Source organism: Canis aureus, chromosome 2 (assembly GCF_053574225.1).
Source record: "Canis aureus isolate CA01 chromosome 2, VMU_Caureus_v.1.0, whole genome shotgun sequence".
Classification (NCBI taxonomy): domain Eukaryota; kingdom Metazoa; phylum Chordata; class Mammalia; order Carnivora; family Canidae; genus Canis; species Canis aureus.
This window is the reverse complement of record NC_135612.1, coordinates 8,021,517-8,030,489: the sequence shown is the minus strand read 5'-3', so window position 1 is coordinate 8,030,489 and position 8,973 is coordinate 8,021,517. Positions and strand designations below refer to the sequence as shown.

At 34.4% G+C, this 8,973-nt stretch overlaps 1 long non-coding RNA gene across 1 annotated transcript; it reads right to left on the bottom strand.

Moving 5' to 3' along the window:
• Positions 1 to 312: 312 nt before the first annotated feature.
• LOC144290087 (uncharacterized) lies at positions 313 to 5,100 on the bottom strand. Its single transcript, XR_013357932.1, has 2 exons — positions 4,465 to 5,100; positions 313 to 809 (listed from the first exon to the last, which is right to left on the bottom strand). It is a non-coding gene; the product is annotated as an uncharacterized LOC144290087 (long non-coding RNA).
• Between the last annotated feature and the right edge of the window lie 3,873 nt (positions 5,101 to 8,973).

The following is an 8,973-nucleotide window of genomic DNA, read 5'->3' as shown; positions in this document are numbered from 1 at the left end:
GAATTCAGTTTCACTTCATTCCACTTCATTTTCCTCCTTTCCTAATTTGTACACACTAAAGTTTAAAATGTTTATTGTTTTGGTTTAAGCACAGATGGTTTTTCTTTCTGTATCGGCAAGCTTCTAGGGAGAAAATTCCTTGAGAGATCACTTGTTATTTTTTACTCAGCGCCATGTAAAGGAGTGCTTCTAAACGCGTGTCCTAAATCAATCTTAGGTGTTAACTCTCCGATATCCTCCTTTCTTCTTGTGCTAACCAGAATTTGTGATAAAAATTCAGCAAGTCAGAAAGGCAGGCCAGGGCCACTAGAATTAAGTTGTCACATTGTATTTCTCATGTTCACTTTTCACTTTGCAGAGTTAAAGGGCTCCCATATTTTGGGTCTGACTGTCCATAAAAGCCAAAATGGTTGGCAGGTACCTGGGGGGCATTACAGTGTAGTGGAAGTCTTCAGAAGGAGGGTACTTGATAGGGTAAATGAGGTACCCAGCCTTTGATCTTCCTTTTTATGATGGTGCATCCATCAGCTCATTTTGTTAGAACTCCAGTATTTGTTGGCCATGGCTCTTCATGAAGTGCTTCTGGTGAGACTGTTCCCCTCCTCTGAACCAGACTTCCAGCTGCTCCACAGTCAATCTGGCTTGAGCCAACAGAGCTTTAATGGAAATTAAATTTTGGGGCCCAACAAAGGTAGATAGAACATTGTAGTGTATAGAGCCGTAGATTATCTGGTCTCCTGAGAAATCATTAGAGATGTGGGCTGAAGTGTAGGGCAAAGAACTCGTCTGTCTTATACTTTGATGTGTTCCTATTCCAAATATGCAGAAAAACACAGTAGTTAGGAAACATTTTAGTTTGAATGAATGAGTAAAACCTGCTCTATCGTTCCCTGATTTCGATCATTTGTATACTGCCTTCATGATTCCTACTGTTCCCATCAAATATCCGTGCTGCTATTTGCTTAATAGTTTCTTGATTCATTAAAATTGCACTTTAGCTTCATGTTGTTTGAGGTTTGTGAAATTCTGGATTGTAGCTAATGCACATTAAAACAAAAACAATAACTAATAAAAAGAAAGTGTCTTTTTATTGTACTGCCCCAAATCGCTTTGTATACCAGCCAGCAGTGGGGTATGTGTCTCTTACTTGAGAATATACAGTCATACTCTGTGTGCTATTATCATGACATTATTAGACTAGAAATCTATTATGTGTTTTGCTTTGCTTCACTTCCTTTTTGGCTTTGGAATGATTATTAGAGTACAAGTTTTGCTAATCCCGTGTGCAGAATGATACATGAATTAAATTATCACCATCTGAAGAGGAATCACCCTATTCAAATACAATTGGAACCCTAGCTGCTCTAAATGTTTTTCAATTGCCAGCTCTAAGAAGTCTGTAATTACGGTTTTCCCCTACTTTGACCTTGACCAGCACAGGGACTTTGAGACTCTATCTTGAGAATCCCATTTCTGTTCTCTCAGTCCTAAGTGAGAATTCACTTTATTCCTCTTCCACTAATTATGCTGTCTGCAACTAGGTGAGAGATGACAATGTTATGGCAACATTTATATATTTCAAATAATAGAAAGTTTACTAGACAGGTGTATTTCTATTAGACGAAGAAAGAGGAAAAATAAAGCACATACATACACTGAAATATGTCACGAGATACCTTGAAAAAAATTGGCCAAGAATAGATACAAAAGGATAATTGAATAGATCTCAGGGACTACTTTTTTCCTGCTCAAGACTTTCCCTACCTATTAATTAAATGAAGAATGCCTTTGAGTTTTCTAAAGAGGAATGCTGTCTCCTTTTTCACTTATTGAAGTGGAGCCACACTACTTCACTAGGTTACAGAAGAGCTGTGCTTCTCTGAAGACTTAATAATTGCTGAAATACCAACTCTTGATGGGTTTAAATAACATCCTCTTAATTTTGAAGCTTTCAGCCTTAAACCTCAGTTTGAGGTGGTGTTTGACTATACCATGTCTTGATCTTCACGCAGAAACCTCTATGTGTAATTTCCCCCAAACATGAAATCCCTGTGATTCTTTCAATGAGATGTCTTATCCCTCAGGGGCAGATTTCATCAGTTCTGCTGACAACGGAGTTTTTGATAGCTCAAAACAGAAAATGTGTAACATCTTCATTCCTTTTCAGCATAGAACCAAGAAAAACCAATATATAACCACAGTGCTAAACTCTAAAGAGTGAGGAAAAGCTGAAGTCAATATTTAAACACTCAAAATATTTCTTCCTACCTCCAAGCAAACCTGTGCTTTGCTCATAATAGCCTAAAAAATGGCCATAGGTTAATTTTTGCTTCTTCTAGCCATTCAGAAGGAAGTAATGAATATATTCTTTCAAATGTTTCAGTGGAAATGTTATCATCAGCTGCTATTTGTTACAAGCCAACTTTTTATTTTTATTAGGGTACTTTGGGCATTTTTATTTGTATTTTATTGGGCATTTTTAAGCCTCATCACTGGTTTAGATCTCGTAATTCAAGATCACTTGAATTACCTTAAAATTACTTGTGTTACTTCTGAAAAAAATAATTTGGTGAGAATATTAATGTAAACAAGATATAAGGATTATGAAGAGGTTTCAATCAAAACATTTAGAGACATCGTCAATAATTTCAGAATCACCATTTTAAAAAATTTTCTATGCTCATTTTACTAATTCACTAAAGTAAATAAATTTTCATAGTTTAATCCAGTCTAATGCATGTTTTTGAAAGCAACAAAAAAGGCATTTATTTTAAATGTCTTATGCTTAATGTTTTCTGATGTTTCCTTTACATAGCTTGAGCTATCGACTATGCTGTAGTTTGTCCACTGTCATAAAGAGGTGTGGAAATTGCAGTCTGGCCAATGATGAGGGAATGAGAAATTATGATTAGAATTAATCTGCCAGGTTAATTTAATCGCGTTATGATTAGGTTTATATTGGGCAGATAATCAGTGCTAACTTTCCACCCCATCCCTCAACTTCACTGAGCTCTGGGCGGTCTCATGAGATAAGAATAGGATATTGGTACATTTTGTGTAATGAGCGTGTATCTTCACAAGTCAGCACATTCAGAATTTTCATTCTGCTTTTTGCAAAAATAATCAAGAACCAGTCTATGAAAGAGCCATAACTGAGAGAGTTGAGAATTTGACTATCACAGTTAAATTCCTGGTGTGTCAATTTAAAGACCTTTTTGAAAACCTGGTTATGGAATTATTTTTTCCCCCGAAGACCTCAAGGCTATTTTCTAAGCATCGTGATTGTAATTTCATCACATGGTGACTACAGATACCTTTGAGAAGTTAAATGACTACATATATAATTTTTTTTTAAAAAGTGAATTGCTAGCAACTGAGAATATATCTGGGAAGACAAAAAGTAGAAAATGGAGATTTATTTTTCAGTTTACTTTCCAAATGAAGGGCTTTAGGATACTTATTCAACACTGTGGTAATATGACACTAGAATAAAATAATGTCTAAATGCTGGGATAAGAAAAGGAGGTTAAAAACCATTTAGTATTTAAGTTCTAAGTGAGACTGAGGAAGATAAATTTTTGTAAATTTATATTCCATTAAAATCTTAGAACATATCATTTAAAGATCAACCAATGGTGAAACTGCAAATACATTATTTAGCAAACTTTGATTTGGGATTATTTATACAAAAGATATTAACCAGAATATTTTGTCTATGAAGGTGGTCTAAATCTCAGATTAACTCCAGCTGTTTACAGAAAAAAATATTATTCCTTAATGTCTTCAGATCACAATGTTTTGGGTGATCAATATATTTAAAAAAATTAAATGTAAACTTCTATGTAGGTAAAATTAAGTATAAAGTTAAGGAAGAAAAATTCTACTAAATCAGATGAGAAAATCATTTTGGTGATTAGTAAATTTAATGCTGCAATGGAAACAAAGCAGAATTATAGAAATTCAAAACAAGGGCTATTGCTTTGAAATGAAACTGACCTTCCATGAATTCAGAATGAATTTCAATTATGCTTAGAAGCCTAGCTTGTCAGTTGCATTTTCCTTGCTTTCCAAATGCACAATTTGTTTCAAATATCCAAATTAGGATATGGATGGTAGCTATTCAAATGTGCATATGATGTCTTTCTTAGCATAAATAAAAGGGGCCTAAATACACTGACTATTTAGAATTTTTTTTCCCCCATCCCTCCTTTTTCTGTGTCCATCCTATTTGGTAACACAGCAAGATACAAACAGCTGTTGGATTTTTTGTGACTGGAAACAAATGTGTTGTCAAATTGTCTTCATATATAATAATCAAATAATTTTCCCTTTGCTATCATCCTTTGCTAAGCAACTAATCTGGGACAGCAAGGATTAAAATAGAGGATATTTCATTCAAAACAGCAAAAGAAAAAAATAAAAGGAAAAAAAGGAGAAGGTTAAAAGAACATATAATCAACTCACCTGGGTAAAGCCTTCATAATTCCTCAGCTCTGAAGGAGACATAGATAAAACACAAAGATGTATTTTGAAAAGCAAGAAAAGGAAGTAAGGATTTGAGTACTTCCTCTTGTTCTTCTTGGGATTTATCTGGGTTGTCTAAATCCAAAATCTGATTAGCATACTTAATCTTATGCAGTGTCAGGAATGATCTACCATCCTGTAATCAGTCTATTATTATCTGTCTTAACCATTCCTAAGTCTGTTTGTTTTCAAATATACTGTTAGTGAACAATGATGTACTGTGTGTTTTTGTGGCTTAGGAGTTTGGATAGGGGTACTGTGAAGCAGTGCTATGATGTTCATGCGGTGTACATGGAGTGGAAGAAACCCCCCCAATAAAGGAAAATTTAAATGATCTAGTTTGGCTCTTGACACTGGTGGGGCTAACTATAAGGTAATTCATTTACCTTTGTGAGATACAGGGGCAGAAACTGTGGTGTACGGTATGGGGTGTTTCGTGTGGCAGAGGCTGTAGATTTTTGGTTGGGAAGATTTAAATTTGAGTCACATTTCCATATCATATGTTGATTTTGAGGGTCATCAGACTTCTCTTAGAAGTGCTCGTTTGTAAAACTGGGATAAATAATATTGGCCCTGATTAAGAATTTTTGAAATCCTATGAAATATGTAAATGAAAAAATTTAGAAGTACAGTTTAGAATCTTTAAATAAATGAGACATTTCTATTAAAGTAGTAGCAGCAAATGATATTGCTCATAATTATTTAGGTGATTTTTATTAATGCCTAATAAAAATTTAAAGATTTTCTGTGGCTTTTTGCAAACACATATATTATGCTATATGTGTAAGAGGCTGGACAAAAGGGAAGTGATCAGAGTTGAAACTGCAGATTGCTATGCTAAGGAAATTGGACTTGATCTTTTGTCCAAATGGGAGTCTTTTTCAAGAATTCAACAAGAGCTCTTTGGTTGCACTGCGAAGAATGAATTGGGAGTGAAACCTGAAGTAAGGAGACCAATTTAAGAACCTGATGTAGATACCAGATGAGTAGCTTGAGTTTGGATGGTGGCAATGGACAGAAAGACAATAAGTATTAAGATTCAATTAGTATTAAGAAGGAAAGAGAAGAAGATATTGAGACTCAAGAAGTATTAAGAACTAAAAGTGATAGGATTTGGAGATTGTTTGGCTACAGGGTGGGGTAGGGTAAGGAATAAAGTAGAAATAAAAATAATAAAACCCAAAGTTTCATACTGGAAATTGCAGGATAATTAAAACAGGGAAATAGAAGCAGAAATGTTCTTGGGATAAAAGACAATTGTACACATGTAGTGTTTGGGAGGCAATGAGATGTCCAAGGAGGTTATGTCTAATAGATAGTTGGAGATAGAAATCTGATAATTAAGTAGTGAAGGTTTTACAGAAATGTCTAGAGTAACAAGAATATAATAATGCATCATTATTAAGAAAATTCTACAAGATAGCTCTGGTAAGTGGAAAGATGAAAGGATTTGGAGTGAAATACTTGTGTTCAAATTTTGGCTCTCCTCTTTATTCATAATGTGATTTTAAGAAAGTTAACTAACTCCTCTTAGCCAACTGTAAAATGGGGATACTGATATTGACATTCATTTCATAGGGGTTTAAGGATAACATGAAATAACTGTCAACATTTTATATATAAAGTGCTATATAAATATTAATGTTATGAGAATAAGCTAACCAAAGAGTTCCAGCTCCTTAGGAGTTTGTTGTAAATAGGGATCCATATGTAGTTCTGAGCAATATGCTGGGAGAGAAGAGAGAGGCAACAAATAATTTTTACAAAGGTCAGAAATCTGGATTTGAATTAAACTTACAGCTTATTAGTGTTAATTTAGATATATTGAATAAAGGGAATATACATACCCTCCTCATGGTGTAAAATAAAACCATGCATTTTATGTGATTATCATAACAGAACAATGATAAATCATTAAAAAATAGGATTTATCATATAGAATATTATGATTTATCACCATAATAAAATGAAAAATGTTTATTATTCATGAGGATGTTTGAGATGGCTGGGAACCAAAGAAAAAGATCAGTATGACAATCCCAGTAATAAGTGTAAAATAAGAGTATTTTTCTGAAATAAACATTATTCGACAACTATATAGCCATGAAAACTTTGAGGCCCACACTGATATGTATTTTCTTTTCATCCTTGACAGTGCCTCCCAGAACACACAAGGGTTCCTCTGGCTTACCACTCATGGCTACATTCCCAGTGAAGACCTCACTACAATGCAGAGCAGATGATGGTCAGTACCAAGGCAGCCTCTGAGGTTTGAATTTGTGCATGTCATTGGGGCATCTCATTTGGAGTTCCAAATTCTCCAAACTGGTATTAGAATACTCAAGCTTGTTTCATAAACACAAATAAATCCAGCAAAAAGAGCAAAAATAACTCTTAGCAGCAAAGCCGTTGGATAAATGGCATTTTAAATTGTTTTTAGCGCCACTGATAGAGATGACTTCAGCTCACTGCTATCTGAAAGCAGTATAAATATTTATAAGGTACTCTACTGAGGTGTTCAAAACATCACACTGTTCCAATAGACTACAATTTCAGGGTAGAGTAAAATGGACAGGATAAAAAGTAAAAAAAGAAAAAAAAAAAGAAAAAAGAAAACAAAAACCCAACCTTCAGACATCATTTGTCCATTTATGCTGTTCTAAAATGGATACGAGTACTGTTTTTTCAATTTCTGCTTCTGGGTGGTACTTTCACATCACTTAAAATGAAACCACCTCACAAGTTAAGTGGTTTGAATGTTGTTAATCCATCAGGGGTGAGACAAAGAGTCTGGTATAGTTTTCATGAGCCTAGGACTGGAAAGCCAGGGCACTTTTTTGATCCTTATATTTTGTCTATATCAGAATTTCTAGTTAGAAAAAAGTTTCCATTTGCAGAAAGGCTTCTTTTTTAACTTAAAATCGGTTTTAAAATTTCACAGCTGCCCCCACTATTCTGTACAGCATCATTACAATGGGAATTGGAAAAGGAGAAATATACATTGTCCAATACTAGGCACTTGTGCTTAGCGATAAAAGAGAAACACAGTACTCTTGAAGGAATAAAGAAAAGTTGAAAGTGCTATTTCCATCAATAAGTACAATTACATATAGATACCCTTCGGTGAAAATAGAATGAGGAATTTGCCTGTTAGCCCAATTAACATGCTCAAATGTTCATGTTTGGGAAAAAAATTTTCCCAAATGATAAAAGAACTCAGGCTTTTCTGATTACCCATTTTTCCTATGCCATTTTTATTACTTGAATAACTTTCCTTTTTACCATTCTACTTTGGGCAAATAAAATGAGCCATCTGAAAATCTACGGTAGATGATAATAAACTGCACTTTGCTCTCACAGGAGCTGTTTTGAATTCTGAGTGTCCTCGGAAGAAAAAGGACAAGGTGTAGCACAGGGGGAAATAAATAATTTGCAGCCTTGAGTTTATTTTCACACAAAAAAACTCCTTTCCATTTTTCTCCTGTTGGGTAAGATTTTTTGAAGATGCAAGCTCTGGCAACATTATCCCTGACTCCGTGAGATACACCCTCTGTGTCTCTCACCTGGCCCTACCCGTATGGAAGCTCCCTAGTGTCTGAACCCCTTTACTGAACACCCTCTACCTGCACCAAGTCAAACTCTCTTGCCCTCTTTTTCCAACCCATTTGCAAGGACTTCTGGTTTGCCTCAACACCTAGCTCTTTTACATTTGTAGACAGATATTCCTATTTTGCTGGGCCTTTTAAGCATAGCACATACATAAATTTCAACATCCATGATATGGATGTGGATATCCAGCAATATGTGAATACACACACACACACACACACACACACACACACACACTCAGAACCTAACAGTTGGCTCTCATCTTTAATAAAATTTGTGTTGTAGAAATCTTATTCTAAATGATTAATCGATTTGTTTTACAGAAGATTTTCACTTACTATTTTGGTGTATACACATTAGCAACACAGTTCTAGAACCAGCTGTCTACTGTGATGTGAGATTTAATTAAGTGTATTTGATTTATTAACAAACATATTCTCTCCTTCCACCTCATGGTCTCACCCACCCTTTGCAGTTTCATTCTTTTCTGTCTTCACCCAAATCTCTGATCTGATCTTTGAAAAAGTTATTTCATCATTTCTTCCAACTAAATGAAATATGTGCACTTCTAATTCTAGCCCTTCCATGAACAGAAAAGTTCATTTTGAACAGTGAAAAGTTCAAAATGCAAAGACTGGTAATTTGAGACTAGTAATAAAAAAAGAGACATTAGACATGTAACTTCAAATCTGATGATGAAAAAGTATTGACTGTATATATGTATATATATATGTGAACATGTATATATATAAGAATATATACATGCATATATATGTATGTATATATACTAAAATCTCTATTTTTGTTCATACATACATATATACACACACACGAATGAAA